The 15,730-nt window shown below is 32.6% G+C and overlaps 1 long non-coding RNA gene across 1 annotated transcript; it reads left to right on the top strand.

The window, feature by feature from the left end:
* Positions 1-676: 676 nt before the first annotated feature.
* Positions 677-15,495, top strand: LOC111093693. The gene is made up of 3 exons (XR_005382926.1): positions 677-1,005; positions 11,551-11,704; positions 15,392-15,495. It is a non-coding gene; the product is annotated as an uncharacterized LOC111093693 (long non-coding RNA).
* Positions 15,496-15,730: the final 235 nt, after the last annotated feature.

The following is a 15,730-nucleotide window of genomic DNA, read 5'->3' as shown; positions in this document are numbered from 1 at the left end:
ATCCCATTTGTGTACGTTACAATCTTTGTAGTTGTCCCACTATTCTTGGATATTGTTTCTTTTTTTTTTTTCTGCAGGTTTTTGTATGTGTGTATATGTGTGTGTGCGCACACTTTTCATTTTTGCAGTTTTTACTGAGATATGCTCAAGCTCAGAGATCCTTTCCTCAGCCATGTCTAGTATGCTAACAAAGTCCATCAAAGGCTTTCTTTCTGTTACAGTGTTTTTGATCTGTCATTTTTTTTTTTGGTTCCTTAAAATTTCCTTCTCTCTGCTTACATTGCCCATCTTTTCTTGTTTGCTGTCTACTTTATCCATTAGAGCACTTATCATATTAACCATATATTTTAAATTTCCAGTCTGAGAATTCCAGAACTTATGCTGTATCTGAGATTGGTTCTGATACTTGCTCTGTCACTTCAAACTTTCAGTATGTCTTGTAATTTTTTTCTTGATAGCCAGGCATGATATACAGGGTAAAAGGAGGTGTTCTAAATAGGTCTCTGTAATGTGGTGGTGAGGTTTGGGGAAGGGGAAGTGTTTTAAAGTTTATGATTAAGTCTCAGTCTTTTAGGGATCCTTTGCCTCTGGACTGTGAACTTCACAAGTGCTTCTCATTTCCCTCACCCAAACCTTAGGAGAAACAGGAAGGGAGAGTGGACTGGTCTTGGTTATTTCCTTTCCCCCAGGTCAGCTGGACTCTGATAAAACCTCAGCTTATTAGGCTATGGTTAACTAGTTTCTCCTGAGTTCAGGTCTTTTTAAGAATAGGGTGTAATGATGTATTTTAAAGTGGTTCCTTTCCCCCTCCACCTGCCTCAGTATTTGTTTTGAGGACCTGGTAGGGCTCCTATGTACAATTCACAAAAGCATGCACCTTCACCGTGATGGTTTCCTCTGGAGTTTTTGTCAGACTGAGCCTCTAGCAATTTGTCAATGACACCTCAGCTTTTCACATCCCAGCAATTGTTCCTGTGGAGGTTTTAGCTCAGCGGTTCTGCTCTGGTATGTTGTGATTCTCTCTGCTTACCTGTTGGTCTCTCCAATTTGGGGGACAGTAGTTTGTCCTGTGATCTCTTTTTCTTAATAAGAAGAGTTGTTGATTTTTCACTTTGTTTAGATTTTTGCTTGTTAGGAAGGAGTGGTGACTTCTAAACTTCTTAAAAACTGGGCTGAAAAAAACAGAAGTCTTTATTTGAGCTTTTAAAAATTTCTCTTGATGATGTTTTGTAGTTTCAAGTGGATAAGTCTTGCACACATTTTGTTAAATTTATCTCAAGGTATTTCACATTTCGCAAAGGGCTTTTTTTTACGATGTTAATTTGTAATAGTTTATTGATACTAAATGAAAATACAATGGTTTTTATATATTGAACTCGTGTGCTGCATTCTTGCTAGTGTCAAAAATCCAGAAATAGCTGAATTAAAATCACCAAATCAATAAATAGTATTTAGTAAGAGTATATTGTGCATATAAGAACAGTTCATGAACTGGGAGCTTTTAAAAATAAAAACTGATATGAAGCTCAGAGGCAGTTACAGAATCGCTTATAAAGTGACAATGAGGAAGTTTTTTACCCTATAAAATGGTTATCACTGTGGTGGTTTCCAAATAGCAGGGGATTGGTTTAAAATGATTATCTCATACCAGTTTTAGAAAGGTGGTGTTTTAGGAAGGTAGTTTCTTTTTGACTGTCAGAAACATTTACAATAAATAACCTAAGTTAAGTTTTGTTTATGTTCATGAAATAAGATGTAGGTTTTGTCTTTTCAGGAAGTTCTCAGGTCCAGTCTCCATTTTGCTTTTAAATTTAACACTAGAAAGTAGCTTTATGTACATTCTTTAAGATTTAAGATTTTCTTCATTGATGATCATGTTATCTGAACAGAGACAAATTTTATTTTCTTCTTTTCCAACTCACAGGACTTCAATTTCTTTTTTCTTATAGTAGCTAGCACCTCCAAAGCAGTACTGGGAAGAATTGATGAGAGCAAACATTTTTGCTTTATTTCTGATATTAGGGGAAGTAGTCAGTCTTTTATCCTTAATTTTGACATTGGCTGTGAATTTTTGTATATGCTCATTATATTGATGAAGTTGCCTTTTTCCCTTGGTTTCCTGAGAGTTTTTAATCATGAATAGGTGTTCAATTTTAGCAGATGCTTTTTTTTTATCCCCTTTAAATGTGGCAATATATTGAATTATATTAACAGATTCTCAAATGTTAACCCAACCTTGTTTTCTTGGAATAAACTCTGCATAGTCCTGATTTATATATTCCTGGACTTGATTTGCTAAACTTTTAAAAGAATTTTTACATCTCTTTTTATGAGTATTGGATTGTAATTTTCTTATAATGTCTTTATCTGGTTTTGTTATCAGGATAATGCTGGCTTCATAAAATGGGTTAGGAAAAGCCCTGCCCCCCTTCTATTTTCTGGAAGCATTTGTGTATGTTTGGTATGTTAAAATTTTTTTTAAAGTGTTAGGTAGAATTGACCCAGGAAGCTATGTATTTTCTGGAATGGTTTGAGTATGTTTGGTCTGTTTATTTTTTTCCTAAGTTTTGTTAAGACTTACCCAAGAAGCTATATGGGCCTATTGTTTTCATTGTGGAAAGATTATTCATTTTTTTTTTATAGATCCAGATGTCTCAGGTTATCTATTTACTCTTAAATAGTGCTTTCAAACTGTGTCCATTTTATTTAAGTTGTTGAATTTATTAGGATAAAGTTGACCTTAAAATTCCCTTATTACTCTGTTACTGTTGATGATAAGGTATTTAGTGATGACCCATCTTTTATTTTTGATATTGGTAATTTTTTTCAGTCATTTATTGGCAACCACTACAATAGTTATGATCTAAATTACAAGATATTATCTCATATAAGCATAAATATTTGATTAGTACTTTTTAAAATTAAGGTATTGTGAGGTTTAATCCGATTGGTAGTGAAATGAAATAGAGAGGCCAGGCAAAAGTTGGTCAAAACAGGCTTTTAATGGGATGCACTCTCAGGGGGAGCCTTTATATAGGGTCTGGGTAAAGTATGGTTCAGGTTTCCTGCATATATCCAGTCTCCCCCTGATGATGTGTCTTCGGGTGGTCTGCTGGTGATGGGAAAGTTCTGAGGTGAAAGCAACAAAGTGGAGGATCCGCCACCATTTTGTTGATGCCTCCTGATCCCCCTTGATCCCACCGGCCCAACAGGTGTAGTTGACACGTTATATTAGTTTCAGGTGTACAACATAGTGATTAGACGATTATGTATTATGAAATGCTCACCATGTAAGTGTAGTCACCATCTGTCCCCACACAAAACTATTACAATATTATTGACTCTATTCCCTACGCTGTACTTTTCATTCCTGTGACTTATTTATTTTATAGCTGTAAGTTTGTTCCTCTTAACACCTTTCACCTATTTTGCCTATCACCCACTCCCATCCCTTCTGGCAACCACTAGTTTGTTCTTTGTATTTATGAGTTATTTCTCTTTTATTGTTGTTATTTGTTCATTTTTTTTTATATTCCACATATAAGTGAAATCATATAGTATTTGTCTTTGACTTATTTCACTTAGCATAATACCTCTGGGTTCATCTATGTTGTCACAAATAGCAAGATCTTCTTTTTTATGGCTAATATTTTATTGTATATATACCACATCTTTGCCCATTTATCTGTTAGTGGACATTTGGGTTGCTTCTATATCTTAGCTAGTAGAAGTAATGCTGCAAAAAATTAGGGGTACATATATTTTTTTAAATATTTTCATCTTTTAAATTATGTTGGGACTAATTTATGGTCCAACATTGGATCAATTGTGGTTTCTATTCCGTGTGTACTTGAATACATGGTGTAATCTGAGGTGGTGACATTACAATGTTCTTTAAATGTGAAATAGTTTAAGGTATTGTTGTTCAGGTCTATATTATTATAGATGGTTTTGTCTGGCTGGTTTATTAATTGTAGAGAAAGGTGAATTAAAGTCTGCGACTAAGATTGTAGATTTGCTGTTTTTTCCCTGTTTTTGCTCTATATATTTTGATGTTCTTTTATTGAGTTAAGTATATTATATTCATTTTATCTTCTTGATACATTGATTTTTATAGTGATCAAATATCCATCTCTATTTCTAAAAATCCTCTTTTTTCAAGTTTCTTATTATTTCAATATTCAGTTGTTCTTATTGTTAGCAAATAAATAGACAGCTTTTACTTTCAGCATTTGTGTCTTATTTTTAAAATATTAGCTCAATCAAGGCTTTTCTTTTTAATGTAAATGTTGACATAATTGCATTTTGACCAGCTTTTTTACTATTTGTGTTAAATTTTTGGATTGAGTTTTTTCTTCTCTCATCTTTCTTGCTTTTTAAAATTTTAATCAAATTTTCAAATGCTATTTTCATATTTGTGCTTGCTTTCTATTTATAACTGCTTATTTTTAGTGGTTGCTGCAGAGGTTGAAAGAAGTACTTTAAACCTGTTCAATCTATACTTATTTTATCTTTATCCAGTTACTCTAATTACAATAGATGAAGAGAGGTCAATTCACTTACTATTCTTAAACCTGAGTTTTTCGTTTGATGTAAATTTGATAAGGAGACTGTTTATAAAGGTATAGATATTTTATTACTTTTACAGCAGTTAGCTAGATATGTAATACCCACATTTTATTTGTTTTTTTAAAGATTTATTTATTTATTCATGAGAGACACAGAAAGAGAAGCAGAGACACAGGCAGAGGGAGAAGCAGGCTTCCTGCATGGAGCCACATGTGGGAATCAATCCTGGAATCTTGAGCTACCAGCACATAATCAACCATTGAGCCACCCAGGTGTTGTTTTTGAAGGAAATTAGGCAGTATTGCTTGAAATCTTTCCCTTGCTTAAATATTTTTTATTTAAACTTTTTAAGGTGTATATAGTTTAAAAATTTTAAAAGGCTCTAATATATTTATTTTTAAAAAATTTTTACTTAAATTTCAGGCAATAAGCATATAATGTATATTAGTTTTCAGGTGTACAATTAAGATATTATACCTTTTATAGAGGTCCTGTTCTTTAATCGTATTTTTTAGAAATTCAATATATTTTTAAAGTAAGACTTGTAAGATATGATCATATATGATTTTTAAAAGAATTTTAAGTTTTTGTTTATTTCATGTAAGTATGGTATGCCTCATTGTTTCAAAGGCCAGTAGATCAAATAGGTAAATGATTTATTGCCACTAATATCCATTAAAAGTGATACAATGAGGAGCCCTCAAAAATTTGAGATTAATTAGTTGCATACTTTGCTTTGTTTATGAATTATAATCACAGAAATAGATAAAAGATATATATAAGCAATTACTACCCTGTACAGTATTTTATTTATGAAAACATTAAAAAAATATGCCTATATATTTGTAATTAAGTTACTGATTGAATGCTGTGGAAATAGTAATATATTATCTGAAGGTTTTCTAAATAAAAAGTATTTGAAAGAATTATATAGAAACAATCCACCTCATCTTTGTTCAGCAAATAATTTGATATATTTTATCATTAGATATCATTATGTTTTAGAGCTGAAAGGACATTAATAATTTTAAAAAACCTTTGAAATTAAGTTTGCTGTTCATTGCTTTCAATTTGTGATTTGATCTGACAATTCAAGTTAATAACTTAGGCATTTTACACTGGATATACATGCCTTTTTTGAGGAATTCGGTACTGTTTTTGCCATTTTACTTCTTTTATATTCACATCCTTTGTATTACAAGCATTTAGCAAAATTACAATAATAAAGGAAGGAAACAGTTTTTTAATGCTGCCCCCCTTTCAAATGCTGTGGAAATTATTGTTCATCACCAGATATTTCTAGCTCCCTTCCTTCTGCTTGCATACCAAGAAAGCACTTACCTGCCCCCTTTGATATTAGGTATGACTTAATATCTTGTAGGTTAGTGATGTGTATCATTTCCGTGTGAAAACCTTGAGAACCTGTGCATGTGTTGCCATGTTACTTTTTCCCTGTTGTAGAAGTTTTTATGTCAAGAATAAATCTTTATCATTCTGGGTCCTTGAAGGACTATGATGAGCATAGGTATTGCTGACCCCCACCTTGGACATGAAATAGACGTTTATGTGATAATCCATGAGATTTTTGTTTGTTACTCTGGTGTATTCCAGTTTATTCTGACAGATACAAAAATTATTACCAAAAGGAGATGTCATAAAGTCTAAAATATGTGACATTGGCTTAGATTTCTGGTAAGAGGCAACAGATGCTGCCTCTGGATGCTGGAATGATGGCAATCTATGTTATATGGTAACATAATATTTAATAAAATTGTGAAGATGTATCTAATGAACTTTTATCTCTAGGGTAGGAAGTTAAAAAACAGTCTTGTTAGTATGCATTGGGTGATGGCTGCATTTGATGAGAAATTATATGAAATGGACAAGTCAGAAAAGAATTCCCTTGAAAATAGAAATGAATGGAAGTCGAGTGTTTGAACTCAAGGTGTTGTAGAATTGAATAAGCAACTATTTCTGAATTCCCAATTAGTAAAACATAAAACTGAGAAGGATTTTGAGTTACAGAGGCTGACTAAAACTGGTTTAGTGAGAACAGTCAAATTAAGGTGTATGGTTTAACTTGTTTAGAACCTCTGGATAAAATGTCTTGGAATAAACTTCCAACTGAGGATGCAATACTCTTTAATTGTTACAAATGGACAAAATGACTCAAAGCTTTATAGATTACAGATGCCAATAATTAAGTTGCAAGACTACAGTAACACAAAGAAATATACCAATGTTATAAAATAGGACTAAAAAGAGTGTGATTATGGCTACTGGCACAGGAGGCTTGATGAAATTGATTAGATAAAAAAACTTACCAAGTTTTTTTTTTTTTTCCTATGAGTTTTACTGAAAGTGGAAAGCCATGGCTTGCTGTTGTCAGAGAAGCCTTGTGGATTTAGATAACCTAATGGACAAATCTGATTTATTAACAATTGATACAATTCAACACTATTCACCTTGAATTTGCAAAAAGATTCATAATAAAATTCTTTACTATTAAGGATTTTTATAGACATTATTTCTACCTGTGTTGCATTGGTAGGTATTTTATAACAGAACTGAAGTAATGACAAATTATTTATAAAAAATGCACAGTATGAAGAAAGAACTTATCAAGTGAATCAGAGGCTAATTTTTAAAAAGATTTTATTTATTTATTTATTTATTTATTTATTTATTTATTTATTTATTTAAGAGAGAGAATGTGAGCAGGGAGAGGGGAAAGAGGAGAGGCAGGGAATGAGAGCAGAAGGAGGGGATGGGGGAACAGACAAGGGTAGATGGAGAAGCAGACCCCCTTGCTGAGCTGGGAACCTGATGTGAGACTCCATCCCAGGACCCTGAGATAATGACCTGAACCAAAGGCAGATGCTCAACCAACTGAGCCACCTAGGTGTCCCAAAGGCTGTGTTTTAAAAGCATGTAAAATCTGTATACTGTATATTTTTCTGTAACATCAATAATAATTATACTGCAACACTTTCAAAACATCCAATGATAGCTAATAAAACTCTACCAATAATGACTAATATAATTTTCAACTAACATAAAGATTATATGCAATATGAAGACTTGATTTTTAGATTTACATATTTCCTTATTCTGTTTCAATATTAAGAGAAGAAACACTTAAAACTATCAAGATAGTTTTATTCTTATTTCAGGATTCACAGAGCTACTAGTCTAGAATTCTGGTTGCTGATCTAGTTGTAGAAATCATGTTCTCTATGACAGTTGTGGAAATTAAGTATAACTTTTAATTATTCTCAAGTGAGGTTATTCAACCAAGGGCCAACGTTTTATGCACTGACAAATAAAATGTGTCCTAACAAAATGTGCTTCTGTGGTCCTTCTTAAAACATAATCAGGAATCTAAAAGTAGTCTTACTCTGATAAAATCCATATAAATACTTTTAGGAACCATAAATAAAAGCGTGGATATGTTTAGTCTTATTTATTTGGTTGATTTCCTCCCTTCCCTCCCTATCTTCTGCTACTTCTTGATCTTCCTCCTCCTCCTTCATTGCAAAAAAAAATAATAATTAGGCAACATTTACAAATTGAATAACAGTACTTATCACATTATTACTGCAAATAAGTCTATTATCTTTTTTTAAAAAAATTATGATCAGAGGTGTTAGGACAAAAAAGTTCATAATAATTTTGTAATAACATTTCCTTTATGAAAAATAAAAGGCTTTCCTGTGAAATAATGCTGGGGTCTAGTCATGCAAATCAAAGGACATTTAGACAACAATTGAACTCTCTATCTTCAACATGCTGCAATGAACTCATGAATATGTATGTGTCTAGTGGTAAGCACTATGACTTATAGGTTACTAAGTAGACCTCATTCTTAAAATAATATTTTAAAAATATGTTTGTATGTGTGAAACAGCCTTCAAGTAACAATTAATGAACTCCTAGTCCAACAAAGTTTGTAAGGCAAGATATTGTCATGTAGGTGCAGAGAAGGGGGAGAATATAGTAAGACTCGGTAAAGGTAGGTTGTGTCTCACTATTCTAACACAGTTGTAACAATAAGGCAATCTTACTTCTCAGATGAAACATCAACAGGGTCAGCTAAAGAAAGAGTGGATGCTGAGCAATGACAAATCATCCAAGGATGTTCAAACTGACCAATAATTATATAAAAAAATAGTGGATTATTCATAATTGACAAAAACTGGAGCTAACCAGAATGCTCATTAACTGATGAATATAAACAAAATGTGGTACATTTATAAATATTTATACAATAGAATATTATTCAGCCATCACAATTAATGAAATACTGATTTGTTACAACATGGGTAGATTTTAAAAACTTTATGCTAAGTGAAGGAAGTCAGACAAAAGGCCATACATTGTATGATTTCATTTACATACATAGTCCACAAAAGGTGAATCCTTATAAACAAAATAGATTGTTTGCCAGAATCTAGGTAGAGGGGAAATAGAAGTGAGTGTTAACAAGTAAAGGGTTTCTTTTGGGGTTAATGAAAATGTCCTAAAATTAGATAATGGTGATGGTTGTACATATTTGCAAGTATATTAAAAACCACTAAATGTACACTTTAAAGGTAAATTTTGTAGAATGTAAAGTATATCTCAACGAAAAGAGAAAGGAGTGGAATGAATGTGAGCCCTCATTGAACAGGTAACCCTTGAACCAACAATCTGGAGGTGACTATCTTTTAATCATCATAAGTACTATAGGCATCAGTTTTGATGATTTGTGAGTTTGTTTTATTGCTTTACTTTTCTCCCTTAAACAGTCATATTGATGTATTTATGGTTAAGATTGGACCACTGAAATAAAACTATTAACAGTGGTAGATTTTGTGATAGTCAGAAATGACTTGAAAATTTATGTCATCTTTCAGACACAACCGTGTTTAACTACACACTAGCTGTAGGTACTGAGGAGAGATTTACGATTTGGGCAATAATGGTTTACATCTTGAAGGATACAAAAATGAATTGAGTAGCTGAGTATACATCTAGGAATCATGGAATTACACAGAAGTTTTAAGTCAGAGCCCCTGCATTATAGGTTCCCATATCATCATCATTAACAATAACAGCAACAGCAGCAACAACAATAACTGCTGCAAGTACACAATCTAACCTCTAACAGAATTAGTGTGGGATGTGCAAAGGCTGGGTCCTATTCATGAGTCTGATATGAGCACTAGGGCTAGTCAATAAATAAGGATTAGAGAAATGGAGAAAACAATTGTTAATGACCACAGTGTCTATATAGAAAAGGGGGAAATTTGGCAAGGAAGAAGGCCAAGAGACTGTTAAGATTATCTTAAAGCTTACATTTAAGTGCCCCCATCCAATGCACAAGTTGAACTGGGTTCCTACTAAATTGTTAATTATATTGACAAAACACCATAAATTCTGACTTAAAAAAATCTATGACTGATACTTAAAATAACCCTTGCTCTCTCAGCTTTCAGGAACCATCTGAAAAACTGTCTTAAACTCCAAGAAGGGAATATTCTTCAGTGCTTACTTTGTATGTGACCTAGTAGGATAATTGAAAAGGAAGGACCTCCCATTGAATAGAAGCAGAAGTCACAGAGAACAGTGGATTGGGGAAACCTTCTGTTTGACCAGATTGAAGTCTAGTCCAGAAACATTTCTTGGTTTAAGGGAGGGGATGTACAAAATCTCTAGATCTTCTTCTGATATTCTGAATGACCATATTTATTTGATGACCAGAGGGCAGAACATGAGTAGTTATTTTACTTTTCACTAAATATTTCCTCCTCTAAAACTTTTGGGCATATAAAATTATACTTCCTGTCCACTTTAGATAAGCAGAGTCATCCAATTTTATTTGATTAATAAAATGAGAATAGAAGTGATATATGTAACTTCCAGATGAAAATGATATAAACCAGTATGTGATTTTTATCAATATGCCAGTGTGTGATTTTTAAATATAGAACTTCAGTGTCTCTACACTCTCCATAATTTTAGTAAGTGCCTATTGTGACTTCTGGATTAATTTTCTAAAATATGTAGGTAATATTTCCAACAGAATCAATTGTCCATTTACTGACAAGAGCTTTCTGTTTTGCTTTTTCATAGAAACTATTTGCTGTGGTCTAAAGAGGTCTCCTTGAAATGAATATGTTAACATTCTAACTCCCAACAAGCTTGTATAAGGAGCTGGGCCTTTGGGAGGTGATTAGGTCATGAGGATAGAGCACTCATGAATAGGATAGAGCATCCTTATATGTAAGAGATCTCAGAGAGCTCCCTTGGCCCTTCTGCCATGGAAAGATATAATGAAAAGCCTACAACACAGAAGAGGGACCTCACTTGACCATGCTAACATGCAAACTTCAGACTTCCAGCCTCCAGAACTATGAGAAATAAATTTCTGTACCAAAATCTGTGTCAGGTTTCTTCAGAGACATGCAACTAGTAGGATATATATGTGGATATATATAAAAGGAGATTTAGTATAGGAATTGACTCATGTGGTTATAAAGGCTCAGAAGTCCCATGATCTGCTGTGTACAATGGAGACCAGAAAAGCCAGTATTATTCAGTCCATCTGAAGGACTTACCTAATAAAAGTAAAAACTGTAAGATTTATTAAAATAATAAAATTATTTTATTACCTGAGTTACTTAGAAAAGATCAACCCAGACAAAAAATACTGAATGAAGAGGTAGAAAAATTATACTATGCAAAAGAAATAAGGCAATATTATTTCAAACAAAAGAATTTAAGGTAAAAGCTTTAGTAGGAATTAAGAAACATGCAACATAAATGATGAAAAAGAAAATCCACAATGAAAATATAATAATTGAGAATTTGCAAATCTCCAAGTACCTAAGAGGTAAACTCAAAATGTGCAAAGCAACAATTGATAGATCAAAAATTTGACATGAAAAGGTCAACAGTCACAGTGGGAGATTTCAACAAACTTCTTTTGGAATTTGATAGGTTGGAGGGAAAAGTAAGATTCAAAGAATACAGAAGACATAAGCAACAAAAACCTGCACTAAATACAGAATATACATTGATTTCAAGCCTACATGGAATATTTACTAAAGAAAAAATGACTACTTACGAGATTGTAAGGAACTCTCACTTCCAAGTAAGCAATAGGTTAATGAAAAAAATCCAGTGCATCTAACAAGAATGAAAATACCATGAATCAAATTTGTGGTTTGAAACTAAATAAAATACTTGTAGATTTATAGCCTCGTGTACATTTCTTAAAACCCAAGAAAGACAGAAAATAAATAAGTTCAGATTTCAAGCCAGGAAGCAAAGCAGGAGAAAATAGAATAATCTCTAAGAAAGTTGGAGGGAATAAATTATAAACAAAGTGGCAGAAATTAATTAAATAGAAACCAAGGAAATGAACTAGCTTTATGTGTCAAATAGCTCTTTAAAAATCCCCAAACCTCAGTGTTGAGTGAGAAAAAACTTAGCACAATATGCATGGTATACTATTTATGTTATTTAAACATCAAATATATATACCATTTATTGTTACATATGTAATATAGTCAGAAAAAAAAGAATACCAGTACAACATAATGAAGGTAGTGGTCACCAATGAGAGAGAAAGAAAGGAATGAGAATGTGAAGTGAATTAAATAGGCTTTAACTTTATCTATATTGCTATATTCCTTGAAACAAAAATGGAATGATATTAACAATAATTAACTTGGGGCAGTGAGTTTGTCATATTTTCTATATACATTTTACATAAATTTTTATGAACACATTTATATTTTAAAATTCAGAATATATGTAAAATATATATTAAAATTGCACATATATATAAAACAGTGCAAAATAAGAAAAGAATGCAACTTAAGATCACTCTAGAGATGTTGTAACAGAACAACTGGGAAGACGTAAATAATATATTTTGAATGCCAATAATAATGAGAATGAGAATAAGAGGATATAGAATGTTGTGGGGCACCTAGATGGCTCAGTTGGTTTAGCATCTGCTTTCAGCTTAGGTTCTGATCCCAGAGTCCCCACATGGGACTCTCTGCTCAGCAGGGACTCTTTCTCCCTCTCCCTTTGACACTCCCCACCCAACCTCCCCCCAGCATACTCCTCTCTCTCTCTCTCTCTCTCTCTCTCTCAAATGAATAAAGTCTTGAAAAAAAAAAAGGAAGATATAGGATGTTGTTACTGACTTTATCTTATACCCTATATCCAACCACCTCATATTTCCAAATTTCATTGATTCTGTTGTATTCTTTTCCATTGATTTTATTACCATCTAACAACTATATATTTTACTCCCCCCACCCCCCACCCCCAATTATCCATCTCTTCCACTTAGAATGTCCTCCTTGAGGAAAGCTATTTTTGACTGTTTGGTAACTATTATAATCTTCAGCACTAGAACATTTCACAAACATGGCAGGTATTAGTAAATATCTGGAGATTGAATGCATGAATTTTCAAGATCAAATTCTGAATGCTAATGACAGAGTTGAGAAGGGAGAGGAGAGGAATAGGGAAGATGAAGTGATAACTTGAAATTTCAAGCCTGGGTAACCAGAGAGTAGACCACCATCACTGAAATAGGGAGCTGACTCTTCTTTACAATGCTTTTACTTCTAATGATATAACTAATATTTGCTCATTGTAGAAAATTCAGTAGAGTGTAAGAAAGGAGAAAATAATCATCACTCAGAGATGCTCATTATTGAGGACCCCTACTCTACTGCCATCTTGCCCCCTCCTCAAAGTGCTCATTATTGATCTTTGATCTATTGCAGTAAGATTGAGATTATATGTATTCATTTTATGGATTTGTTTTTGGCTTTGTGTATTGGCAATCTACCCTAAACATTTTTTCATACAATTATTTTTGAGATTCTATATATAATGATAGCATATTTTCCATTTTGTAAAATTAAAATTTACACACTTTTTTAGTAGATGTGTATTGTGTCTATTTATCCACTATCCCAACTAATGCTATACTGAATGTCTTTGTTTCTATAATTAATTTTTTATTCCTAGAAATAAAATTACTAGTGAGAAGATAAAGGTATTTCTAAGGCTCTTGAAGTAGGTTGTAAAACTATTTTCCAGAAAAGTTTTATCATTTCATTCTGACAGAATACCTTTTTCTCTCATAGTCTCTAATATTGACTACTATTCTTTTTAACTCTTTGTTAACTTGAGAGTTATATTAATGATATCTCAATTATATTTGCATTTTATAAAGAAATTAACATTTTTTCTTATAGTTTTCTGATGAATACATATAGTTTAAAGTGCTCTTTACTATTCTTCTTTTTGCATTTGTATGCTACCTTGCATATAGTAAGTTTTTACCCTTTTGTATTTCCCCAGTTTTATGTTACTCTTGATTTTTAATATGATGTGTCTGTTATAGAATACTTTCATTTTTATGTAATTAAACAAAGATATGTCTTTCTTTTTTGTCTTCTCTATTGTTCCACTTGGAATTCTTTCCCAAGGAGAGTTAAATATTAGCCTATATTTCTTCTGTGTGGATAGTTTGATTTTCTTATTTGTTAAAATCATCTAAAATTTAATTTTGTCTATTACATGAAGTGATATCTCAGTAAGTTTTCCCACATTGCTTATATTTGATTGCAATACCATTGCTTAGAATTCCTCACTATTTGTATTGCCACATTTCCCAAATGCACAGAGTACTTCTCAATTATCGTTTCATTTCATTTACTTGTCTACTGCTTTGTCAGTATCATATTAATTATTATGACTTCATGTTTCTACACTTGGTGAGCTTATTAAAATTTTTTTAATAAAGATTTTATTTATTTTAGGGAGACAGGGAGAGGGAGAAGCAGACTCCCCACTGAGCAGGGAGCCCAATGCAGGTTCAGTCCCAGGACCCTGGGATCACAACCTGAGCTGAAGGCAGACACTTAACTCACTGAGCCACCCAGGTATCCTGAGCTTATTAAATCTTCATCACACTTCCTTTTCAATACTTTTTAAATTTAGTCTTTAACATAATTTTGTCATTTTCTTAAAAAAATACAAAAATTCTATTGGCATTTTGAACAAGAATGCATTAATTGCATAGATTGGTTTGAGTAGAATTAACAATTTTGTAGTCTTAGTCTTCCTGTTTAGGAGAATATTATCTTTCTTCTATACTTCTCTGTCTTCAAATAAGTTCTCCACATTTCCTGATAACATTATTCTAATGTGTTTTATGATTTTTTCCCTATAATACCACAATGCATTTTTACTAATGCAACATCATAATATAGTTTCTTATTTTTTTAAGTTGCTATTCTAAAAATAAAAATAATTTTAATAATGTTAATACATATCAATTATTAGAATCACTATTGAAAAATATATTATTTAGAATAGAATTTGTTTAGAATAGAATTTTAAAAACATTTTATTTATTTGTTTATTTTAGACAGAGAAAATGTGAGCTGGGGGAGAAGCAGAGAGGGAAGGAAAGAGAGGAGGAAAGAATCTCAAGCGGATTCTTAGCTGCTGAGTGCAGAGCCCTAGGTGGGGCTCCATCTTATGACCCTGAAATCATGATCTGAGGTGAAACCAAGAGTTGGATGCTTAATTGACTGAGCCACCCAGGTACCTCTAGAATAGTATTTTAAACTTTTATCAGTCTTTTTATATAAAATTAACTCATCTTAAAAATATTCTGGAGCCCAAAAGCTATTGACATTGAGCCCAAAAGCTGGATTTAACATGGTGGCCCTCACAGCTCCTTGATGCTTTACTCTTCTCAGTAGCTTCTGTTTGGCCCTTTGTCTTTTTCTATTTCCAGTTTCCTGCTCAGACAAAAGGCTTCAACATATCATTTTCTAGGTAAGGAAATGGCAAGACAAATGACTTTACCCTGGCTACAAGGATATTCTGGGTAAGAAACAGGTAAGAATTCTGGTTTTTTTTTCATTTTAGCTCACTGATTAAGCAGTGAATTGAGACACCAATTGTTTCCTTTACTTTTTTAAATTTTTAAATTTTTCAAGTTTTATTTATTAATGAAAGACACAGAGAAAGAGGCAGAGACAGGCAAAGAAAGCAGGGAGCCTGATCCAAGACTCGATCCCAGGACCCCAACCTGAGCCAAAGGCCAGATACTCAGCCACTGAGCCACCCAGGT

This window comes from Canis lupus, chromosome 32 (assembly GCF_011100685.1).
Source record: "Canis lupus familiaris isolate Mischka breed German Shepherd chromosome 32, alternate assembly UU_Cfam_GSD_1.0, whole genome shotgun sequence".
Classification (NCBI taxonomy): Eukaryota; Metazoa; Chordata; class Mammalia; order Carnivora; family Canidae; genus Canis; species Canis lupus.
This window is presented reverse-complemented; position numbering and strand designations above follow the sequence as displayed.